The sequence below is a fragment of the Phaethon aethereus genome, assembly GCF_964289735.1.
Source record: "Phaethon aethereus genome assembly, chromosome: 2".
In the NCBI taxonomy this organism is placed as follows: Eukaryota; Metazoa; Chordata; class Aves; order Phaethontiformes; family Phaethontidae; genus Phaethon; species Phaethon aethereus.
This window is the reverse complement of record NC_138582.1, coordinates 140,221,179-140,247,822: the sequence shown is the minus strand read 5'-3', so window position 1 is coordinate 140,247,822 and position 26,644 is coordinate 140,221,179.

Here is a 26,644-nt window from a genome sequence, read left to right as displayed (position 1 = left end):
GCCTTCCTGCTCTGATTTTCTTTTCCTACTCATCTCTCCCCCCCCCCCCTTCTCTCTCTCTCTTTCTCTCTCTTTCTCTCTCTTTCTCTCTATTTCTCTTTCTCTCTCTTTCCCTCTCTCTCTTTCTCTCGCTTTCCCTCTCTCTCTTTCCTTCTCTCTTTCTCTCTCTCTTTCTCTCTTTCACTTTTTATTGTTGTTGTTGTTCTGCTGCTTCAGAGCAAGAAAACTTGAAGAATCTTGTAAAACTTCCCTTGGATGAGAAAACAGTTTTGCAGCCACTTCTGAACATTACAGTATTTGGAAAAGCAGGGAGAAGGTGGGAAATTGCTAAGGAGTCTACAATATGTATTTATAACTTGGGTCTGTTAACCATAGCTAGAACATTGATTGAAAGCATGGTTTAAGCTTGAAAACTGCAGAGTGAAATCCTTAAAGCAGCATATTCTTATCTTCTATATGTTGATGAAAACATGTGGTGTCTGTAAACGTTACTGAAATTGCATCTGCAGTACACAGTGGTTAGTAAGGACAGAAAATAACAAGTGATAACAGGTAACAAGTGGTATATTCATCTGCGTTCCACAGCACATAAAAAATAAAAAAAAAAGTCTTAAGATCTATGTTTGAGGCTGATGCTGGGATGTCCTTTGCTTTTAAGGCTATGCCTCTTTTTACTAGCATACAGCCCAGCAACATCTTCCTTTGAAGACATACGTGATAAAAATGCTTAAACCCAGCCCCAAGGTAAAAAGCTATAAAACACAATGAAAGTACTAATACACAAAATGTACTGCCAGCTCCCCCGAGAAGTAAAGAAACTTTACAGTGTCCAGCCCTTTCCATCTTTTCTGGCAGGCCCAGACCCCCTGTTTCTAGCCCTTTGAGTTTTAAAGCAAAGAGAAGTCAAAGTAGATACTTACTAATTTTTATCAACTTTGAATTGACTGCTGTTTTTAAAGAATTATTGTTTTATATCTCTGTTACATAAAGCACATACAAGTCAAGTGACTCGCTTAAGGACATACAATATATTCATGACACAGCTGGGAAGGGAATCTCAATCACCTGATTTTTGGGACTAATCTGTAAGCAATAAATCAGCTCTTAACATCTAAGTTCTCTGAGCCAAGGCTTCATGTTCTTGTCTCTGGGTACTTGTAAGAAGTGGCACTATATATGGCTAAATTTTCCCTAACTTGACTGCTGGGTTTCCTTCTTAAGCAGGCCCCCAGCGGTATTATTTCCAGCTTGCAACTGGTTTAAAACCTAAAGAACACAAAGTCATGTCCTTCTACCTAATAGCAGAATAGTATTCTACTTACAGGGTTGCTCGTTTTTAGTTCAGTGCTATGCTGTCACTAGTGTTTGTGTACTTCTCCATACCTTGCTAGGGAGTCAGATCCCAAGAACATCCCTGGCTTACCAGTTGACTGGTTTTCTCCTTTATAAAACCGAGAGTTCTTTCATGCCAAGAGAAAACTCTCCACATAGGCATTAACAGCCTTCGATTTTCCTCCGCATTCTCAAAAACATGTTCTTTTCTGAACTTTTAAATGTGTCTGCCAAAGAGGAGAGATCTTTAAAATGAAACGGGAGGAGGAATGGGATGGTGACCTACCACCACCAAAACAATGGACTTGTTTTCTGTGTCTGTTAGCTACAAGTTGAGACCGTAGCTTTGCTTTTCCCTTATCAGATGCTTTGGCATGAAGCATCCAAAATGTAGATTGCTGGACGTGTTCATGGCATTTCAAAGAGAGCATCATTTGGGCCATACATTAGCAAGCATGCAAATAATTAATAACAACACACATGGAAGCAAATGAATGTTTTGCTTGTTGAAAGAGAATGAGAAAGTCAGACAAAGGCCTGGGCCCTATGTCATTGCCCTCCACAGCAGCAGAAAAAATAATGTTATGAATAGCATTTAACTTGAATTTGTAGCAAACTGCTGCTTTTATCATAAACAATTGCCAGATGGTATACATTATCTTCCTTTTTTCTCCTTTCACAAAAGCAGCATTAATTGCAGAGCAGCCCAGGGCTCCACTCAGCTCATCAGTGTGATAACACTTCATGACCCTGATTAGCCGTCAGTCTACTCAATTAAAAAGATCATTTAGACATTCACCCAATCATTTGCCTATCGAGCCACCTGGGCCTCAACCAGGGGCTCCATTTTTAACATTCTCCTGCCCTCTCTCATCTCGCCTAGCTTTTTTACATATCTCCAAAAGACGTAATTGAATTAAATAAAGCGTCTCAGGGGCAGCTGCAACATCTGCTGTTTGTGGTATGTCAAGCCTTCAGCATTAAAAACAGTTACATATGCTCCAAATTAGCAGGTCGCAGAGATGAAACAGTCGATGATAGTGTTTTTGTGCCAGCGTGAGAAGCAGCTCACAGCTGTGTGCAATTTACAATTAAAGGCTTTATCAGAGCTCAATTGTACTAGTGAATCAAGTGGTGAGAGGTCAGTTAGTGAATTAGACCAATTAGAGCTTGTACAGTTAAATTATCTGTCTTATTACCTACTGATAAACAGCTTTGTCATATCTTTACTCAGATGATGAAGCTTGGAAGTGTTTTATGAGGTGATACTGTACTTTCTTCTCTGTGTGTGTAATGGAACTCCATAGCTTAGCAAAGTTAGTCTGATGCAACAAGCATACAGCAGAGAACTTCTTAAAATGGGGAGGGGGAAAAAAAACACCTAAAAACCTGCAGTTGGAACCTTTAAGCAAAATTGTTAGAACATGAGTTAAGATTACAAATGTTGGCTGTATTTCAAGTTGTATTTTTCTGCTTGGTAAAGTCTAAATTCATCAAGTTATCTGAGGCAAATGTTATGCTTCTGATTTCTAGGGGTTTTTTTAATTACTGTCTTGCTCGCTCTCACTCCCACTCTGAAGGAGGGATGGGAGGCAAAGGACAGAATCTAATAAAGTCAGGCTCTGACTTCATACTATAAAGTAATGCAGTAATAATGGACAAGACTCAAACTCCTGCTTCTTAGTCTCAGGGTTTACATAGTTCTGTAAAGCATCACTTGGGAGTCTGAACACAGATGACTGAAGATGGGTGAATTGAACTAAGGTGAGCCACTAAAATATTTTCAGAAGTATTATGCACACAAGTGTGTCAGTTTACAGGTGGGTAGTATTAAGCACCCTTTACTGTCATATCGTCCTACTGTGTTCATCTTTTTATCAAGTTAGATTATATGGAATTGCTGGTGACAGCGTTGCATCGCAAATTCTGCCTTTTTTCAGTACTTAGAGGACCAGAAGTCTAAGAAGCCTTCCCTTGAAAGCAGCTATCTCTGCTTTGCTCTTGAAAATGACGTAAGGGTCATACCTTTCTTTTAAAGTGCAATCAAACTCTAATAGCATAGTGGTGCCATTCTCTTTTTATAGAAAGTCCTAGAGATTAGATCACCTGTTCAATTCTCTTCTCTGCAGAAGACAATCAATGATGCGTTAGGCCACAGGAGCGGACTAAAAGTATGCCTGGTTGTATAAGCTAGTAGTCAGGGGGTGGCTTAAAGAAGCAACAACTGGCCCATTCTCAAAGCTGTATTTCAGTCTTTCACATCATCCTGTCATTGGATAAAAGGCATAACAGTTATGCATCCCCTGTAAATCAGTGTCCTGAATCACTGTTCTTCTCCTCATTCTTCACAGTAGCATAGCTCTGGGGGGAAGGGTGGTGCATGTCAGTGTAGGGGGGCATTCCTCTACAAGGTGAGCAAGCTGGTTTCTAGGCCATCAGACAGTGGGATAGTTAGGACACCTCAGGGAGACTCAGGGTTAAGTATTTGTGAGCAGTGGAGGATGTTTTACTTCAAGGTCTGTAACTGGAGACTGCTCTATGTAACTCCTCTATGTTTTGTGGACCCAGGCTGTTTAGGTACGTTCAGGGGATATCTACCAGACCCAAGTCTAAACTGAGATTAAATGCTAGTTCATTACTAAATGGAGATTTGGGGGGTGTGTTTTCTTTATATTAATTCAGGCAGGTGATTCCACCCAAATGTTGTGCTGGTACAAGCATACATTTTTGGAATGGGCTTTTGATCATGTCTAGTGCATAGCTTCTATGTATTCAGGCATACAGATTTTACAAAACAAGGAGGGTAAGTTTCAAACAGATGTTGTGAGATGCCTTATTAAAGATTGTGTTTGAAATAAATTAAGAAGGTTGTGATGCTGGCATTGAGGGGAGGTCACAACCAGCTTCTGCCAGTGAATAATGTTGACTCATTTTCCAAAGTCCAAAGTTTGGGATTTGCATTTAAAGAAACTCTATTCAGCATGGAAACGGTCCTTTTTGAAAACAGCAGGTTTAACATTTTAGTATTTTCCATAAGTGCATCGACCTCATTGCCAAGCTTCAAAGGTTTTAAAAAAGTAATTGAAAGAAAGAGAAGGTTTTGAACTTGTGGATGAAAAAAGAAAGAAAAATAATGGATTTTGGTGTGTAAATGAATGCATTTTTCAACACTCTTAACCTTCCAAGTAAGTAGAGGATATTTAGTTCATCCCTCAAGGGAAGACACCCGGCCGAGCAGAGGGTGGGGTGAGCCAAGAGGGCCGGAACGGCCCACCCGCAAGGGAAGCGGGCGGGGCCGGAGCCCAACAAAAAGGTACTGCAAACAAAAAAAAAAAAAAAAAAAAAAAAAGAGCTGGGAGAATGGGAACAAGGGAACAAGGGTGGAGGCTAGTCCTTACAGGCCGCAGTTAAAAAAGATGGAAAAGTTAAGTGGTGTCCGCTTAAGTCTATTAAACCGGACCTTCAGAATGAAGCTAATGAAAACTGTGAGTTTTTGTCCACAGGACCGGATTATCGGACGTCCTTGTAACCCGTACACCCCGGTGGCGAGAGAGGACGACAAGCCGACAAGCATGCTGTCCGCACCTGGGAACTCCACACTGGTGGAATCCAAACAGCAGCGACCTAACCTCCAAAGGGGGAGGCTACGATGTCTTTGTGTGGTCTTGATTTTAGGGCTCGTCACTATAGGGCAAACAGTATCAGAACACCATCCCCATCGGCCATTTAAATGGTCCCTCCTTCGATTCGATGGTCAGCAAGTTATCGCAACCCGCTGCTTTAAGAATGTTCTTGTTCAAAATTTCCTTTAACTATCCCCAGTTATACCCTGTTGCTCCCACCTACCCCCCAGTCACCTCTTATGTGCCTTGTGTTTTCTATTCAAGTTCGTAATATGTATATATTTTTTAAGATTATTATAAGGCATAGAGTAAGAGTAGGATGCATTTAGTATGTTTCCTATCCAAGATTACGATATATATATTCTTTAAGATTGCTATATTTTAACCAATTTAATTAACTTTATTAATTAATAGTAATTTAATTACTGTTAATATTAATTAATATAATTAATAATAATTAATTTATTATAAATTAATACATTAATTTAATTAATTTAATTACGCATAGGGAGGGGGGAAATGTAGATAGCTAGGGTCTGGCGGCTGGAAGATATCGCGCTGTACGGAAAGTTAGGGCCCCTCTCCTGAAAACCAATAGCGTTTAGTTTATGATGCAAGCAGACAGAAGTGAGGTTATAAACCTAAGCTATATAACGCCGTGTCACACACCAATAAACGCCATTTGCCGTCCACCACATTGGTGTCAGCGAGCTGATGGACCGAGCGGCCTGGGGTTGGTCGCCGTGCCGTTCCTGAACCAGGTCGCCACGCCTGCGAAGGCAACAGGAGTCAAACAAGGCCTAGGTATTCTCAAAACTATTGAGATTTGAATGAATAGTGTACGCTTGGTGCCAGGACCCTGATCTCTCCTACAGCTCACATGCACATGTCAGGTAGTTACTGAAATTCTTCGCCCTTTCCTCCTGTTGCAGTCTTCCAACTTATGAGTGACATTTGCCCTTGACAAAGCCAAAATGAAAGTCAAGCCTCAGACTTCATAATTTTCTGGTTTTAAATGCTAACTTGTACCTGACTGCATTTACATTAAAATTATTTTTGCCCTGAATGTGAGAAAGCATGGCTCACAGCAAACACTGAAACAATGACTTAGGGTTCTTTTTTTTTTTTTTTATTCTTGCCTTTGTTGTATGACAATCAATAAATTACATCAGATCCAATTTTTAAAAGACATGGAAATTTCTGTAACTTTCTAAATAGTGATTTTGAATTTTAAGTGTCGTTTGCCTTCCAACAAAGGTTAAGTCACTCTATATGTAGCTCATTATTAAGCGCAAAGATTAAATTACTTACATGACTCAGTCTTTGCCTAAAATAGGGAAAAAACAGGAAAGTTGGTTAGAAGCTGATAATGTAATAACAAGGCCATATTACGTTGACAGACTGATTTCTTGAAAATTCTACTGTAAGAACAAAATCAGTTTATGAAGGATACAGGATCTAAAAAGAGACACACTCAGAGTTATCAGCAAATTATAATTACTATTTATCATCTGTTTGCTGAGAAAACAGGAGCAGTAAGGGCATTGCATCACTTACTGCATTTATTAACCTCAAAATGGCAAGCCAAGCTCTTCACAGCACAAGGTAGTGAAGCTGATCACAGGCTTGAAAACAGTATTAGATGGGGCACTGCGAAGATAATAATCTTCTATCATTTAGGTTTTTTTCTTCGTTACTAGTTACAACTTAAATAACGGTCAAAATTATTTTGTTTTTAAATATTTGTTTCCATCTATTTTATTTTGTAGTTTTTGTGCTTAGATAATAGAATAACATGGTTCTAGTCAGCTAGTTTCATTCAAGATTTTGAGACCACATGAAACTGTCGCTATCCCCAGAGATCCACAAGCAATGCTATGCAATGTACAAACATATCTCAGCACTGTGCATTACATTTGCGGGCGGTAGCTCATGCATCTTCTTTCTATAACTTGTCACACTTAAAGTATCCCAGTGCTCCCTTACCTACCCCTGCACTACAGACAGATGCCTCCTGATGTCATTGCAAATAAGAAAATCCCACCCTATTAATGGCGGGTCCTGCTAGCCTTCCTTATTGTACAAAGCTATATTCTTTCCAGGCTTGTGAGCCATGGCACATACGCCGTGTACCTGAAAGTGCTCTCCTCTTCCTGGCTGATTCAATTTAGCCAGCATCTGCCACTGCAGCACAACCTCCCTGCCTGTCCTCTCTGTCCTGTAACAGAGCCACAGGACTAAAACAGATCTGAATTGCTCATGAGCTGCAGCTGACTCGACTCGCTGGCTGTATCTCCTACCCGTGCAGCCCAGCCACAGCCTTTCTCAAGAGTGTGTTACGGAAACTTGTTTGGGACAGTTGAACATTTAAGAACTAGTATATGGTGATGAATATAAATGTTTAAATCATGAATATAAATGTTTGAAGTGGAGCACAAATGGTATAGGGGCATTTTTCTTACGGGAACAAATAAATCACCCACCCAAGAAGTGGTGCTTATATGCTTGCAGTAGTCCTCTTACTTTTTTAGAAATACTGTGAATTTATTTTTAAAATCTCTACTCACCCATTTCCGAAACAGCACTGCCAGAGAGATCATATGAATACATAGGAACATTATGTAGTTAAAAAGTTCAATAAAATACGATAAGACACTGAGGTAATCTGGTTCTGATGCATGCATTTCTCTGGAATGGTAAGTTGTGACTTACAAATCAGTTTTCAGCTCTGTTTTTATCCATTATACTCTGCCAAAACTATATCTTCATTAAACTTCAGCAATAGTCTTTTTGGTAGTTGTTTTTTTTTTCCCCACACACATCCAAACTTTTTCTCTGGCATAAAACTATTCCATTTTGTATAGCAAATCTGAGCTGTTTAAGGTGTCGTGAGGGCAAGTCTTCATCTCCACTACCTACAGGCATCATTTCATGACTCTGAATATCTTGCCTTTTCAGATAGCCACAGTGGTTCCTTCTTTTGGTTGTCCACCATGCCCTATCTTCAGAGTTTCCTGCCTTGTCTTGACTGTTAATATAGAGGCAGATAGACCACCACAATTAACAATTCCGCTCATTCAGTTAAATTAACAATTTCATTGTTTTATTTAAGACACAGTCTGCAATCTCTGATGTCTCACTGTTAAACGAGCAGTTTACCTGGCACAATGAACAGAGTGAACGCTGGGGCAAGAGCCACAGAGTTGTCCCAAAGTAGTTATTCCCAGTGATGAATCGGAGACCTTCACCTTGGAGAGGAGTGCTCTCCAAGACTGCTTTCTGTGGTTTTTTCTGAAACATCTCAAGGCACAGGCAAATCTCACACCCATTTTGTGTCTGTATTATTTTCAAGTTATTGCTTCCCTGTCTTTGTACCTACATATATGCTGTTTTTATATTTTTAGTAACAAACAGTTTGTGTCAAGGATGAATAGATACAGGAATTAGTGGGGGGATGAAGTTGTATAGAAATGGAGAGAAGAATTTCTTGGTAAGCTTTTGGAAATGGTGGTCAGTGTATTAGACCTCTGGCAGAACTGGTGAGTTTCCATTTGAATGGTTTGGAGTGGAACTGCAAGAGATCAGAAAGACACTGGAAGTAGTAATAGATGCATTTTTAATGAAATGTACATACATCAGTGTTTCTAAGCTGAATCATTGGTACGTTAAACCAAATAGATTGGCTTGGTATATAGAACCAAGTGAAGGTTCTATATGAAGAAGCATATCAGCTCTGAACTTGCAAACTGACTTTACAGTTTCGTCTTAGTTATCACTGTTTCTTTATTTATTCCATGACAAAACACAGAGCAAGTCACCTGCCTACACTAAATCGGTCCCACGAAAGCAATCTGTATTAGTTGAAATAGTTCCACAAGGCATGAAAGTAGAGGAGATGCTTAAAAATCTTGCAGCTTTATTATCTTTCTGATTTGTAAACCTTCACCGTTTACACTTTTTTCTTTTTCCCTGGTCATCACTGAATACAGAAGGTGCATCAGAGGGTGATACAGTGTATTAGAGCAAGCTGTAGGTCCCAGGGTAACCAAATCAATGGGGTAACTTCTCTGACTACTGGGTAGATAACCTGTGGTATAACTTACCTATATATTTGTAAAGTCCATTTGGATATACAAAATAAAGCCTGTTTTTTACTGTCAGTCTTTTACTCCAACTTAAGACCCTGTCCAGTTATTAAAAATAAAAGACAAATGTGAAAATGAATCGAGAGAGATCTTTGGACTTAGATCATACCTTTTAGATCTAGTAACTCCCTTCTTAGAAAGCTTCAATTTATGATGTAAAAATCATAACTATTTGGTGCTACTTACTGTATTTACTCTCACAGTGAAATAGCTTCAAATTTTATGATGATTTTTTTTCCTAGTTATGTGCTTGAGAAGGAAATCTCTAACTCGCTTTGTTAATTTAGATAAATGCAGGGTTTGGGTTGTGTTTTTTTTATAGGCACAACACCAGACCTTCATATTGCTCATGAAAGATTAATTCTTGATCCATTATTATTTTTACTGTCTGTTAATAATGTATTAGATGTACTTATTGCATATCTGTGGATGTATAGATGGGTACACTTTGGTTAGACCAGTCAGAAGTGTTGCTGAGATCACTCTCACTCCAAGCGGATTCTAATGCTTATTGGTTTCATGTTTTAAGAAAAATGAGTCAGTGCACAAAGGAATTTTATTCAAGATATACTTATTAGATGTGTTGCCTTAGTGAAGATTATACTTTCGGTATTGATCAAACCACTCTCCCCTGGTGTACAGATGATTAATTCCCTATTAACTCCTAAGATATGACTAACCCAAGGAGTACATTTTAACAAGTGGCACTGCTTCCTCCAAAGTGCACACAAAACACTTATATTAAAAGTAACTCCCCAAAAGCCTTTTGTATGCATTTTTTACCTGCTTACCTTGATGTATTATTTCTCCTAACATAACACTTTTCCCTGATTTTGCTGAATAGCTCCACTTTATTCTTGTTTTACGTGATACCAGATATGTGCTCATTGCATTTTTTTATATCCCTTTCTTATAGTAGTATGTTCAGAGCTGGTTTTAAAAGTTAGATGAAACTTTTTTTTTTTTTTAATTTAAGAAAATTGTGATTCTGCAAAACTTTGATGTTGGAAGTTTCTGCCGTTCTGACCCAGATGCATTAGTAGCCAGTGGGAAAAACATGTTATATATATATACCACAAGTCCTTGCACTGACCAAGTCAAAACAAACTTGTGAACCTGTGTGTGTGATTCCTGAAGGAAAGTATCTTGACTGGTGGCTATTCTGAGTAAGACCCTTTCAGAGCTGCACCTGTTGGAGAATTTTATTATGTATGTGAAGCCAAGAGGATAACCTGCTCTCTAGCCAAGCGATTTAATATCTCATGTAATCTTTGAAAGACACAGGGTGGCCCAAGTACTAGCACTAATGAAAACTTTGTCATGCAGATCTCCAGCAGGAGACTGAGAGGGTCTTAATTCTAAGCAGTTTACTGCTCAGTGAACTTGTCTTGTTGAGGGAGTGACAGAGTGACAAAGCTGGAACCTCAGCCTTTTTGCCTGTGTCTTTACGTATGTGTGGGAAATTTCAGGAAGGTTGTGGTTTCATCCTTCTGCAGCATAGGAAAAAAGAAACCTAAAAGTATCATCAAATATGAAGATTAATACTTTCAGCTGCAGGCGCATTTCCCAATTGCTCATCAGTGTGCCACACATTAGTTGCTGTCTGTAAAGCCGTTCCTGCAAAATGTGTGTTTACAAGAAAACTTGATCACGAGTAAATCTCTAGCACAATATACAACTTGATTAGTGCCATGATTAAAATTTTTTGTGTGCCAGTCTCTGTAAGATTTCGGTTTTAATTACTTAACTTATCTAAAAGGTATCTAAACTTGATATAATTTCTCTGTTACTGGCCATGATCTCGTCTTCACAAATTACTGTTATCTGTGACTCTCACAAGCATGCAGTTTTGCCTTTTCTTACACAACACGAATGAAGCTGTGAGTTAATCTGAACCTATTACTGATTGCTGTGACATCTCACAAGATGTTAACACATTAAACATCAGGATGATTACTAAGGCAAGCTTCTTTCTGCGGACATTTCTGTGTAAGGGTTCTAAGTAGGCTCGCTAGCTGGGATTATGTGAGGGCATCAAAGGATCGGTGCATCCTGCAGCAAGGATTAAGTAGGCACAAATCAAAATAGATTTACAGTGACATTACAGGAAAGTAGGGGAGTGCCTTTTTCTTTCATTTCTGTTTTAAATTTTGCAGTACCCAACTTTTTCTGACAAGCTGCTTACCATATCATATTGTTTTAAAGTGTCAGGGCTGAATAGTATTGGAAGTTTTAGATAATAGACTTCTTGAGTTAGTAAAGACCCTGTCTTGTGTGTGGAATATTTTTAGTGGTGAATTAAAATTAAGTAGGTCCTACTTTTAATGACAAACATTTTGGGGAGTGTCAGTTTCCTCTATTCAAAACTTTTTAAACATAAGTTTAGAACTAGTTTCATAATCCATGACAAATAAATTGGGAGACGCAATGGTAATGTTTACTGGGTTTGAACTGGGTCTGTCTCCTGAATATTGTTCTCTGGTTTCAGACAAACATTTTCTAAAAATAACAAGAATGTGGATTGTTTAAAAACATTTCAAATTAACTTTAAACATTCAGATTTTCTTGACTAGAAAACACTATTCTGTTTTTTGTACTCTGAATATAACCTTTAGGAGCAGGCTTCTAGAACAAAAAAATTTTTTTCAACTTCATGAAATATTCCACAATGCTTGCTTAAGCTGTTATAGATTGACAATAATATTTTAACATATTGTGAACATAAAAGATGGAAAATTGATATGAAAGTGCAAAATAATAGTCAAAAAGTGGATACATTACAATCTTTGTAATATATTTTTACATATATTTCAGTATTCACCTAATTTATTTGTTGTTTTAATAGTAGAAAATAACCCAAAACATCTTTAAACTCTGCTTACACATGGCTTAAATTAATCTTTACTGAATTTTCTAAAGTGACTATATTAATTTTTTAATGGGAAAACCAAATATATATATAAAACATTTCCATAATTAAAGAGACTCTTCACGGCAGTAACATGTCCCCTGCTTTATCTGTAAAGGAGCTAAAGAAACATGTTCTTTGACCAGAACTGATCCATAAATCCACCTTGCTCGCTGTTCAGCATTGGCAGTAGGAGAAGCCCACAAACCTGGTCACTAACTGTGGTATGCTCTCCTAACGTCCGCAATCAATGGATGAGGGACAATAGAGGATGTATCCCCACCCATTCCCTTTAGTATCTGCTTTTGAACCTGGTTGTCCATTGGTTTGTTTGATCTCTTCTTTGAGCATGTTTTTTGCTCCAACTTTCTTGTTTTAACCCAAGATGCTACAAGTTTCAACAGGTAACCGTGGTTCTGGCTAGTTCGGCTGTTTCTCTTGTCAAGGCAGCTGCACCATGCCCTCAATTTTCTGACTCCACTATGTTCTGTAGATATGGAGACGAGTACTGCACACAGTTCTATAGTGACAGTATTATGTTTTCTGTCCATTCTCAATTATAATCTTGATGATGCCCAGCATTTTATTGTTGCTTTTTCTTTCTGGCAGCTGTTGGCCTTTGAGCCAATGATTTTAGGGAAATGTCCATGATGGTTCTGGCATATCTCTGCTGAGTCCTAAATCTCCATTATGAGCTTTTCATGTACCTGATACAGAGCAGAGGGCTTAAAGAAACTAAAATATAGAACTCTTTCATAAGGAAAAGTCTAATGACTGCAAGGCAGATTTCAACAGTTTATTTGGAGGGGGGGTTATAAAGGAAGTAAAGTTGCACCTTCTGTGAGAACACTTTTCCTTTTATCAGAGGATACTACTTAGATGGTTAACATTTCAGAGCATCTATACTTATAAGTCTCTTCCCTGAGGAACCTGCACAAAAATTATTTTACATTTTATCCTATCAAATTTTCAACATATTAAAACAGGAGCCTTCTATTTGTTTTCTATGCAGGGTGAATGGCACTTGCTGTGGCCGCATTACATCACAGTACAGCATTTGGTCACTAATCTGTGTTTTGAAACTGCAGGTTCAATTCAATGCAAATATCACAGAATAATTGCTTAACCTATCTTCCTCCTTGTTCAGAGCTCTTCAGTGTTAAGTACAAAATGAGCCAGGGTTATGATTTCTGGCAAATCAATAAAACCAAAGGATTTGTGACCAAAGCCTTAATTGTCTTAACAAGAGCAAGTATGCCTCTCAGACTAATGAATCGTCAAGTATTATTGGCTTCTTTTCCCCTTAAACCTTTTGAATACTTCAGATTTTTAAATAGGAGAGTAAATGTTATGTCTGTTAACAGCCTTACAAATTAGCTGTGATTTTGTACTTTGGACTATGACACTCATTACTGGACTTGTGTCCTGCCTTTTCCATGTGATAAATGTATCTGGATCGACTGATTCTGCATTTTTGGTGGGTTGTTGTTTGGAGGGGTTTTATATCTTCGGTGTGTATGATAGAAGAGATTACATCAGCATTACTAATTGCATCTGCCACGTAGATAAGCAGATCTTTCCTAATATTAATTTCAGACACTAGACCAGTGATGACTTTATTCAGATGAAGTGTAAAACCTATGACCTGGGGTAAACATATCTGTGTCTGGGACTCCTGTAAGAGTGTCTATGTTGTGTGGAAGCTGCTCCTCCAAAAAGACGTATGGTTTTCATGCTCAGGAAAGCATATTCATACCCACACAAAACTTGTAACAGGATTGGCAGTGATCCTTCTGCTTACTGCTGAGCTGTAGAGGAGGGTGAAGGAGGAAGAGGAGGTGAAAAATTTTGCAACAAACAAAGAATGCAAATATCCTTTCCAAAATTGACGATGGAGGTGATGGTGCGTTTCTTCTACATGGCATTTGCATTTGCAGCTTTCATTTCCCTGGGCCCAATTAAAAAATGCAACCATACCTTTATTTTTCTTTAAACAAGTGCTTCGATTTTCCATATTTACCAAAAGTAAAATCATGGGCTTACGTGCTTTGACAAGTAAGTGCAGACTGCCAGACCAGGGCCTCAATGTGTACTCTTGCCTTTAAGAAGCCTTCTCTTCTTAAGCCTGCTTAAAAATGTTGGGTTTAACTCATTTCCAGCTGGACTGGATCTAGTGTAATATCAAAATGTGTGTTAAGGTTTTTAGCAAAATATTTAAGTCTATAAGCAGTTACATCTCTAGGGACACTACAGAGGATGTAAAATCATGAAATGCTTTATACACAGACATGCAAGATTTAGATGTCATTGCACTGACGAACTTGGAAGCAGCACAGGGAGTAAAGCATAGCAGTGATATGATCAGCTTATTTAGTTTACCTAGAAGAATAGTTTGCTTTCAGAATTGCTGAAGGAAATCCAGAGCATCTACAAGAAGCATGGCATAAAGGATACTGTGACAATAAAACCTGCATGTGAAAAATACCTAGGTGAAGATCTTAACACTAGTGTTAGCTGAACACCCCTAAGGGCAACAATTTGGAAGTGACTTTAAGAAAGATATGATACACCAGCTTTACAAACATTATCTGGAAGGAAATCTCTGTTTCTAGGGCAGCAATATAGATTTTTTAATAGATTTTCTTTTTAATCCACATGTCTGAAAACGCAAGTGTGAGATGCTACTCATAGTTATTTACTTGTGCAGACAAGCAACTTTCAGCTGGTAGATCTGCCCAGGTTTTATTGATGCTAGGCTTATATCCTTTCTCTCTGTTGTTGATAGAACAAGCTAGAAAGTAAGCTTTATCTTTACTGATATGAATCATGTCATTAAGTTCATCGAGGGTTTTTGCTCAAGGAAAAATCATTCCTCAATCTACAGTGTAAGTTTAAACGGTAACAAAAATCCCAGATGAAACTCCAAATGCAATTAAGACTATACATAGTCTGAAACACTAATGACATCTAGTTCACATTTTATCAACTGTTGAAATTCAAAGCTCAAAAAGGTCTCGTCCTGATATAAACTGTTCATGCTTAATTCTTTTCAGTGTCTACCAGACACATTCACTCCCAGGCAGATGATACATAATCGAGCAGATTCCTTACCAGGTCACTAAAGACCTCACAGTGAGACCTCCTCTAAGAACTCATAGGACAGTGATACAATCCAGAGATGGCAAAGATCGTTCATTATTGGTCTGATTCTGCTGTACAGCACACAATGTGAGCAACAGTCTAAGCTGACATTGGAAATATATCTAAAAATGTTCCTCCTAAGAAGTCCAGGCCAACTTCCCATTATATATTACAGAATATTGCAGAGTGGGATCCTGCAAATTTGCAAGGTATTTGCAGAACTAAGAAGTTTTGTAAAGAACTACACTAAAATACTATTGCTAGAGTAAGGAAAGACATAACGTCCTAATCATAAATAAACCATGAAGGTCATGGTCAACACACGGATGACAGAATGCTACTGAAGGACCACTTCAGTCAACTCAGCCTCAGGCACTGGAGAAAAATTGTACTTAAGTGTACTGATATGTCAGAAGGCAATAAAGAACCAGAAATACCATCAACTTCAGGATGACATTTGCAGAAACCCAAACTCTAAAAGCATTGATCTTATGTGTAAAGGCAGGCAGAAAATTATTGTGGTTGACAGAAACTGTGAATTTGAAAGACAAATCTTAATCCTAAATCAGAAATAATGAAACTAATAGTGTTTGTGAGCAATGTACTGTACATACATATAGCATCATTGAATACATAACGCCAGTGCAACAGAGAGTTTAAAAATAAACTGAAAATAATCTGATGGCAGAGTTTAGTAGAAGATTTGGTATGAATTATATACTTTCAAAGGGAAAAGTAAAATATTTAAAAGAGAATAGCTTGAACTTCTGAATGGCATCCAGATTGTTGTACATCTGGAAGTGTCATTGCTAGTCCCACTAAATCTTTTAAGAGGGGTTGAAAGGCATCTCTCATTTTTCATCTATAATCAGATAATCTATAGATATAAATGACATTTTTAATATATAACTACCTGGGAAGATCTTCACCAAATTTTCATCTGGTGAAAACTGACGTTTGCTTGTTCCAAGTCAATTGACTTACAGTGACAAATGTTGGCCAAACATCTGGCACTTTGATTTTACCACCCCCATCTTCAAACTATTTCCGCTGAGGTTTTCAGGTACAGGAAAACAGAAACAGTTTTTTTCAAAATTAGTTTCTAATGTTTAAATGGCAGTATGCATTTTATGTGAGAGTTTTTGCAGAAACATTGCATTGCTTATACATTAATTTCAGTACAACCTGCTTATATATTAATTTCATTATGACCACGGAGGGGGGAAAAAAAGCAAAAACATCACATACTGTGGCCGTGAGCCTGAATTTTCACTCCCTGATAGCCGATATATTTACAACAGGACAGTGTGTCCTGATATCTCTGAAGCAAAGACATTTGCAGTTCCTGCGTGCAATAACCAGAGTATATATGTCCCAGTCTCTTTTTCTTATATTTCTTGCAATGAGACATATGAAACCTTTGATGTGACAACACAAAATAATCATTTAGGAAAGTTTATAAGCCAGTAAACAGAGTTCAGATTTTTTTTTTGTAAATTACTGCATTTAACTATAACATCATACTTTTCAGAGATTGTTGATTAAATGGACATTAGGGTCTACCTCTTTTCATCTCTACATTTTAATTAATCCAGATAGAAATTCATATTTCAATTGTATGCAGTTCATGTAGTCACAATTTCACCATCAGAATAGTACGCCTCAAAAAAAGTAGAGATTCTGTAAAAGTATAGAAAAGTGAAAAGTATGAGCTTTAACTGCTGCATATTTTGTCTTAGTTACATATGCACAAATATGATTTTATTTTCCCATGGTTTTGTGCTTATGCTCTCTGCAATATTTTAAAATGTATCTTTGCTTTGGTAGCTGAATTCTATTTTCCTATCTATTGGTGTTTTAAGTACATACAGCAGCAAAATATTGAAACTGAGCTTGCAAAGGTAAGTGACTCTTACTGTTTCACTACTAAAGATTTGATATAATTGTTAAATGTACTCTTTTAAAATTATTTTTAAAAAAGGGGTGATTTTTTTTTTTATTGCTGTAAAAAATTCATTTTAAAAGAACACTCCCCAAATATTGAATTAAAAGCGATTGTAGAAGCAAAATGCAAAGGAATTGCAGAAAATTTACACTTGGCATCAGTGCAAGGGGTGTCTTCTACAAGACCAGCAGATTAAAAGCTGTGACTCCAAAAGTATACTTCATCAGGTGTTTCTCATAACAAAGAAAAGTACTGCTTGGTATGAGCTGTGCAGAATGATTGCAGAACCATTGTCAAGCCTTGTACTGAAAGCTAATCAACACAGTTCAGTCAACAATCACTAGATGGAAGAAAAGCTGAAAGTCCTCCAATTATGCAATTGTCATATATTGAAAGAACTACTGCCCTGCACAGAAACAGAAAATTGACAGTGCATTTGCAGTGGACAAAGACAGCTGGCTCCTCATTTTACAAATATGGTGTCTTTCAACATTTCCATTTTCCCTGACGCAGGTTTCTTATTACGTTCACGGTGTCTTGGTGTGCAAGTCTAATTTCACAGGAAAAGAATTCTCAGCAATATTAATGGATTGTTGCTGAAAAGAGAGGGAAGAGACAAAATAATTTCAGGTCAACCCAGTGATGCTAAACAAGAAGTAACTCACTATGAGTCTTCACTCAAGTTGCCTTAGCTATCAATACTGAAAAAATGTGAGCATTAGAAAATTTATTCCTGTGCTTGTGTTAGCCTTAACAAAATGTGGTCCTTTCCTGGAGTTAAAGAAAACACTTTAATTCTGAGCATCTAATTATGCAAGCTGAGACACACATTGTAGATGCTATGACAGCTAGAAATATAACTGAAAATAAGATACGTGTTCATTTCCCAATGCCATTTTTTCAGAATAGACTCTCTAAACTGAGTTTTGTTTGACTTTGCTTTTTTAACAGGGTCTGTTTGCTGAAAGTCACTAGAGGACTAATAATCAGCTTGTATGCTTTGGTTGACAAGTTGGCTACAAAACCAGAATACTCCCTATTGCCCATACCAAAGTAAATGTTTTGAAACTGTATCAGGATCCAGCTCTGGTTGAAACTGAAAGAATGCAGGACAAACTGATGTGCTGATAGGTCTCTCCTGACTTGCAACTCACATTAAACTTTGCAGGGTCTTAATGAAATTTATTTATTTTCTGAAGTTCTGCCCCATCCATAATACTTCTGCAAATCAAGATCAGAGAGGGTTCAGTAGCTGCTCTGACAGGAGTGGACAAGAGTCCATTGAAAGTCAGTGCAAGTAGCCTCACTGCCATTTGACTTTTGGCTCAGGCTCATCATGCAAGATCTTTAGAAGTCACCAAGCTAAATCCTAACCAGAAAAAGAACCAACAAAACTAAATGGCTCACCTGAGTCAATATTTAATGAAAAAAACAAACAACCCCCAAACCTTACCACCCCCCCTCATCCAAATTACTCTCTGCTGTCATCTCAAATATTTGTGAATTGACAATGAAATTATTTTTGGTCTGTTGATTCAGAAGGAATTGGGTTTGGTCTGCATTGGTCTGAGTGAAGAAAGAAGCTCTCTGATTTTATTTATCTCCAGAGTTAGAACATGAAGAAGTGAGGTATTCCAAAGCCAAATGAGCATATTTTGACTTTTTTCAACTAATTCACATCAGAACAGCTGACCAAAACAAAAATTAATAGAATTTGATCACATCTTTAACAGCAAGAAATTGTTTGAAGGTTTTTATAAGGAAATTACATGAACGTGAAACTGAACTGAAAAAAGAGTAATTGCTCAAGTAATTTGACTATATGAAAAAAGAAAGAATTTATCAGAAAAGGGAACGTAAAACATATGTAATGTTGATTTATTGCAAACATTAACTAAAGCACTCAAAGCGTTCTCCATATAATACACCTAGAAAATACTTTCCAGCTTCAATGTTATTTCACTGTTCCCTTTACTAAAACTGAAATTAATATCCTTTCAAAGGTTTTCTCTTATTCCTTGCTTTAGTTCTTTCTCAATATGACAGGACTTGAGTTTGCCAACAGAGGGCAATAGTCAAGCTAGGAAAGACTGCATCCATCATTTTTGCAACTTCTAATGAGTCAGAAGGACACATAGAATCCTCATCTGCTTTTATGGATATTGCTGTGTAATTGCAGTGTAATTATGGCACACAACAGCTTCAGAAAATTATCTTTGAAGAAAACAGCTGGTTCTCTTTAACAAACAGAGATGAAATCTTGTCAATTTAAAAAAAAATCCGAAGGAAAAATGCTAAAAATATATGCCAATAATAAACAGGCAACAAAAAGAAAAAAAAGAAATAACATAAAAAATTGAAATGGATAAATCAGAGAAACTGCTATGAAAAATAAGTCTAAAGTATAAAACATTAGAAAATTACAACGATGTGACTGTGCTTTCATTAGATGGTTTTATATTACAAAGCAAACAGGCTCATTGAAAAGATTTCCATTTTCCTTCTTCCACTCATGTGTAGCATGTAAGACTCCGATCCCGACAGCCCTTCTGCGGGCTTTCCGCTCGGCAGAAGGATTCCCATTGGTTTCAGTGGAATTTCACAGCCTGTAAGGCCGGCCCCAAGCCCCGCGCTGCAGCTCGAGAGCCACAGGCCTGGCCCAGCCTTGCTCTGCCAAACCAAACCCCACGGCCTCTGGCGGGGGTGAGGGCGGGGGCCAGGGCTTGAGCGGGTGGCGGGCGGCGGAGGACGAGCTGCCCGCAGGGCTGGGCAGCAGCGCTGCGGCGCTCAGGAGCGGCGCGGCAGCCGTGGGGAGCGAGTGCGCTGTGGGGAGCGCAACGTGCAAGGAGCAGGTGTTAGCAGCTAGTTGGGGAACGGGACCAAACGGCCTCCGCAGGCCCGGACATACACCAACCGACATTAGCGAAGGAAAGTGGATATGGATTTGGTACACTTCTGTGATGTGGAAACCATAAAAAGAGAAAGGAAGTGTTGCAAAACACTTTTTAGTAATTACAGCAAGTATTTCCAAGGCTTTTGAAATATATATTGTTATATAAATACAACAACAACAACAACAACAATAATAATAATAACAATAATAATAAGTCTTATTTAATTAAACTTTACTAAAAATTAGTCCAAAATGACATATATAGTTATATACATGTATACATATATACACAGATATATATGTATACATACACATACATACTATATATGTATACATACATACATGCATACACACATGTGGAAACATATGTAATATGGCAATGCTCTGTAAGCCCTAGGACTAGGAAGCTTTTGGTACTGAAGATCTTTATTTCCATATGGTGAAGTGGGTAAACTGAGGGAATGGTTTGATCTACCATAGATTAATTTGCGCATGTGCCGTATGGTTTTTCTGTAGGTAATAGGTAGACAGATAAGAGGATAAAAAGTACATTCTACTAGCTGTAGTAGCTGTGTGCCATGGTTACATGATGAATTCCACAGATTTGTGAAGTTGGAGTACCAGACTCAGAATAGTTACTGAGTGGAGAAAATTAATTAATTACATTAAACTTGAAAGCATGTCGCCGAGGTTATGCAGAGGAACTTTATTTGGCATATGGTATGATCTGCAAAAATTTGAAAAGGGTTACATTTTTGTTTATCAGAATTATATTTTAGCAATTCTTAATTTGCACATATTTAGAAATTTTATGGTCACTTGAAATATCCATTAATTCTGTACGCTATGTCTGTGTTACATCATGGAAGCATCACTTGTGGGTCCCCAGTGAAGGATGTGCTTTGCACTTACAATAGGATTATTAAGGCATAATGATACATTTTCAGTCAATTTAATAGCATAACTAATAATAAATTAAATCCACAATATATGCTATGTGAAAAAATCAGCATTTGTGAAAGAACTATTTAATTTTCTTAATGGTGCACGACTTTTTAGCTTCTTGCATTCCTTTTTCTTCTTTGCTTAAATTTGGTAGAAACAGTGATCAGCTGAAGAAAACTTCAAATCGGAGACAAAGTTCACTCTTACGTATGTGTATTGTTCTCTGTGTCTGATGCCGCATAAGACTTGCCCAAATATTTGTAAAAGTTAGTCTCTAACAGTTGATCTGCTGTGGGGGCAATGTTATTGCTCCATAGAATGGAAATTTTCATTGATTCAAGAGCTTTGAACAGTGCTGGGAGCAGAGTGTCGGAAGTATGGACAACTGGAAATGCAGATACAGTGCACTGGGTAGAGGCTCATGTGTTTGTAGCAGCATGACTAAATTCTCCCTGCCTTTTTCAAATGTGAGTTCTGCATTGGCAAAGCAGCAATATGCCTGAAGAAAATGCATATGGACAACAGATCTATTAAAAAGTAGGTAACTTCAGAAAAATGTAAGTTTACTAGTAGTTTAACCAGTAAACTGCAAAATACCTTCTGCACTGTTATCTGCTACACAGTCTGGGGAACAAATAATTTTAAGCTATACCTCAGAGAAACATGTGGTTGATGTTGCTATTTATCCTACCTGATAATGAAAGGTTAGGGAAACAGTCATCGTTACGGGTATTTCTTGCCAAGAGGACAAAAACGATAAATGAGAAAGATGGCTTCATGAAAAGGCAGTTGGAATGGATTGCTGTCATTGGAGAAAATGTTGGCAAATAGTGTAACTGAAGAAAGCATTGAACATGCTTGAACCGGTGTTTTAAAATATTCAAGCCATAGTCCCGTTATATGGAACTGAATGTACTAAAAACAGTATCAGTGAGAAAGTACGTGTAGACAACACCACAAGTTTTCCTATTAATTCTCCTGATTACTGAAAGAGGTTTTTAAGTACTAAAATTAAATATGGACATCCCGTTCAAGAAATGACAGCTCTGCTTTTGAATCAAAGTGGTCAGTTAATAACAGCAGTTTTACGAAGCAGATATTTACATTTTTCTTTAACAGTGTGATTATGAAAAATGCCTTTTTTATATGGTAACACTCAAAAACCAGCAGATAGGTTTTGTATTTTCAAAGAAGCACACATTCCTGCAGGAATTAATAATTTAAGGATGGACATGAAGTCAGACACTGGGAGGATAGAAATAAGGAATTTGTTGGTACACCAAGGACAAAGAATTTGTTTATCCACAAACAGGGATTACACAGACTGTGTAAGTGAAGCCACCATAATGTTATAGTGCTGACACTGAGAATAATTTTAAAACTTTAATGTTGTTCATTGTTTGGTTGGTTTTCTAGAAAAACCTCAGCACTGGAAACACAGGATGAAACTAGGTGTGCATGCTAGATTTTAGGCTTCACCTAAATGGTGTAGGCAGCACCTCTAAGTGCAAAGGGAATTCAAAGAAAGGAAGAAAGAATTTTTCAGATGATAACTTTTTGGCTTGATGATTTGGTTATGAAACTCCTCTACAGTTGAAGAAGACGACTAGAAAGGTGTACCTGCCTGTGTACTAATTATTAGTCATATTAATGACATAGCAGTATCTAAATCCATAGCCAACCATTGAAACAGCAAATTAATTTAGAAAGTATCTTTAAAAGTGATATGCAAATTGATAGATGCTTATCATTCCTGAATAGAGCTTTAGTAAAATAAAGCCCAGGTAAACCCTGTGAATCCCAAATCTTTTCATGAAACCAGGGCAGAAACTTCTAAATTTTAGGTGGTTTAGTGCAGATACACAGGTTACTAGATGTGTTTAAAAAAGTTGGTTTTGTCTTTTTTTAATTTAGTGTTGTGTTTTAGGGGAAGTTTTTCTGTCCTCAGGTAAGTAAATGTAAAAAGCACCATGTGTTTGCTGGATGTGAGGGCTCTCGCAATGTCCAATGTGTTTTATTTCCTAGCTTTTTTCTTCTTGTTTTGCTACGAACTGGTTGTGACTTGGTTGTTTTTTATATGTGAACTTAGGAATTTATGGCCATTTTTGTGAAATGGTTTTCACCTCTGTGTTACCGATTACGACACTTAGAAGCATAACAGAAACACGTCTGTTGGAAGGACATAACTCGCATGAGCAGAGTTTTTTGGGGAGTTGATACTTCAAGGTCATGTCTCAGATTTATCTTTCATCATGCAGGAAGGTGGAGTTGAGGAGATACTACTCTGTCTCTCAACTGATGATGGGAATGTCAAGATTCTCAGTCTTCTTGTTGGCAGCTCTACTTAAAATAGCCTTCTGAAGCTCTCCTGCTAGTTTAAACATTGTAGTAACAATGTAGTTTTTAAAAGCCTCCTATTTTATTTCTGCTTAGTTGTAGTGAGCTGTCAGTTTTTTAAAGTGTTTTCTTCATTCTTGTTTATTTGAAGGTCAGATAGAAGAAGGACTGTGTGCACAGCAACTGAGAAAATGAAGCAAAATGTGTAGTTATCTGAAGTTCAGACATGTATGAGTAGTTAACATAAAATTCATAAATGTCTGAATTCATTCAGACTGTTGAGATGTTCACAACCACATAAGTACCTTAATCTATAGCTTCAAAACAGATCTATTTAAGGTAAGACATAGCTGTAATCAGAAAAGTTTCGTATCTCGATAGTTTTGTTCTGGGTGAGATTATTCAATAAATCTTAATGACTACATTATTTACTTTTACTCCTCTGAAACAGTATATGGAACTTAATTCCCTGTTTGTTAATCAAGCTTTGTTAGTCACTCTAAGCCTCATTCCAAATTTATATTCAATTTAGACGACATCAGAAGATGTCCCACATTGCTTCCATTTAGCTTGTACTCTGAAGATTTGTTTACTATGAGATGTCTTTAAATAGTATTTTCCTCAGCCCTTCTAAATTTGGCTATCTTATTAGCAGAATCTTTCAGGTTAAAAAAATTAAATGAAACAGTAGATTATGTCCCTCTCTTTGTACTATTTCTGTTGCTGAAGTTTACCTTTTAGCTGCTGGAGGAGCCAGAGTTGTTCTCATTTCCTACTAAAGCCCTCATCCAGATCTACCTAACCTGAAACACAGCTAAGCAGCAGCTACGCGAATATAGCTTGGCTTCTCAAGGAAAGTCACAGTCTCAACCAATCATTTATTTTGATTGTCACTGCTAATTTTTGAAGTTAGGCTGGAACGACTTCATCGCCCAGCAAAAAGTTTTGTGCTCCTAAGGACTTCCAACCAGTGCTATGACCTGTCCTGCAAAGAACCACACAGTTACACACAAGAATACTGCCACCCGGTAAAAACACCATTGTCCTAACTCAAAACACTGCAAGCTATTTAAAAATTTACCAGCTCGTGAGTCTGTTATTTTAAAAGAAAACTTGTTTTTAAATTGTCCTTTTTTGTGAAAGGGAGCACTCTACATATGTGAGTGTTTCCAATGTATTTCCTGCCACCAAGACCTCTAACTTCCATCTAGTCATTTGTAAGTACCCAAAGTTGGCCATGAGCCTGTTTCTGAAAGAGCTTCTTCACCAACATATGGCTGTGCTCAGAATGATTGCTCTGGCCTTCAGTCTGCTCATTTAAGTCTAATGAGGTCCACAGAGGTGACTGTATGACTCACACAATGAAGTCATTTTTCCAATTAGCATTCTGACAAATGTATTATAAGTAGAGCTGCTTCAATAGGTTTCCACAGCTGGGGGAGAGATCAGGTATCACAAAATACTTAGTTACTTTCTTCTGATCTGGTCTGAGAAATTTCATTCACTCTTGAGTATGACTGTTCACACAACAGATGGATATTTCATGTCTGAGGAGTGTGACCCGTACCTAAATCAAGCTCTTTCTCTATCTGTAAGCCAAAGCGTTCATGAAAGACATAAAATTAACCTTACTCCTGAGTAGGTACTCATAATGTTCATTCTAAAAAGCCTTCCTTTTATTAGGAAGTCTTTTATTCATTATTGTGGGATATAATGTTTTGAAATGTAAGCAGCTGACACCTAATGGAAGACTTTTAAGTAACAAATTGAAAAGCCATTCTTCCTGTGTGCTCATGCCCTTTCATTTTGGCATTTGTGAACATTTACTCAAACAGCTTTTTTTGCATGAATATGGGAAGAAGAAGGGAATCAAAAATCACCTAAAGAGTATTCATTATTTTTATTTGTTATTGGCTAAGCATTATTTGTTATTTTCGGATTTTAAAAATAATGATCTATTTAGAAAGCAGAAACAGAACCACATGATTTCGCTGACAGTTATGCTCTACTGACTGTGAATAGACAAAGTAAATTGTCACCAAATCACCCTATGTACTGAAGTTCAGTACATAAACTGTTCACAAATCTAATGAAAACAATGAATACATTCATAGGAACTGAAATTCTTTACCAGACAATCTGGAACAAAGTAATAAACTATTTTAGATAATGTATGCATTATGAATCCAGCTATCACTAATTGAAAGTTTTCTACTTAAAAAAAATAGGAATTTGACCTTGTTTGATAAAAGATTTAAATTTCTATGAACAGTTTATTTTTCAAAATTCAACTCTGTTGAGATATATAATCAGCACCACTACCAAGTGAAAACTCTAAGGAATTGTGCAGAAGGTATTTGAGAAAAGTAAACCTCTGAAATTATTCCAATAAGCAACAAAGAACTTAACCTGTGGCTTTCTTCCTTCACAAATTGTTTGGTTTTCAAGAATGTTATGGTACATTTCTAACTTTATTATTATTATTATTATTATTGTTGTTGTTGTTGTTTTTATTTCTTTTTGACTTTGAGGCTTTGTTGGTGTTATCACAGAAGCAGGTAGGAAACAGGACACATACATACAAAATAGTTTACCCATATGAAAAGAAACATAATTTAATCATACTTCTTCAATAAAAATCCCTTCTATGTGATATCTGTTTCATATTTCAATAAACAGATCATCTTAAATTGTGTGGGAGTACGAGTATTAAAGGTAACATGAAGTGCAAATTTAATTTTACACTCTGTACCCATCCAAGCAGGGAAACTCTCTCAAAGTAGTGATCTTCCTGCCACAATGTTCTGACATAAATGAGTCAAGATTTGCAAAGTAGGGTATTATCTATTATTGGACCAACTGCCACAGCTGAGAAAAATTACTGTTTTTTTGAATATACAAGAACTCCTGCAGTTTTAAAGTAGGTGAAGGAAAGCCCAAAGCTAAAAGCACTTACTTCATTTGTTGCTTTCAAAGTAGCATAAACAACTGGAGCATGTAAATATGACTCAATACAAAGCCCTGTAACAATACTCAAATTAATTCTGAACTGGACAGAATGAGGCAGTGTTGTCTAGACAGAGAGCTGTACTAAGGGGACTACAGTGACCAAAGAAAGCCTTTCTGAATGCTTTTGCAAACTTCAAGAAAGTTTTACCAAGTCATTGATAGGTAGCACGGTTAAGTGATCCTTAAGCCACCTCCGTGAGCCACCAAGTCGTTCAGACCCCTGTGCCCCATTGATTATCAGTTATATTAACTGCATTTGGTAGCAGAAGTCTTACCCATTGTGAGATTCAATTCACCTTCCTTTAGATGTTTACAGAGAAGTATCTACAACGAGGGCTGTAGGCTATCTAATGATGTTGCTTCACT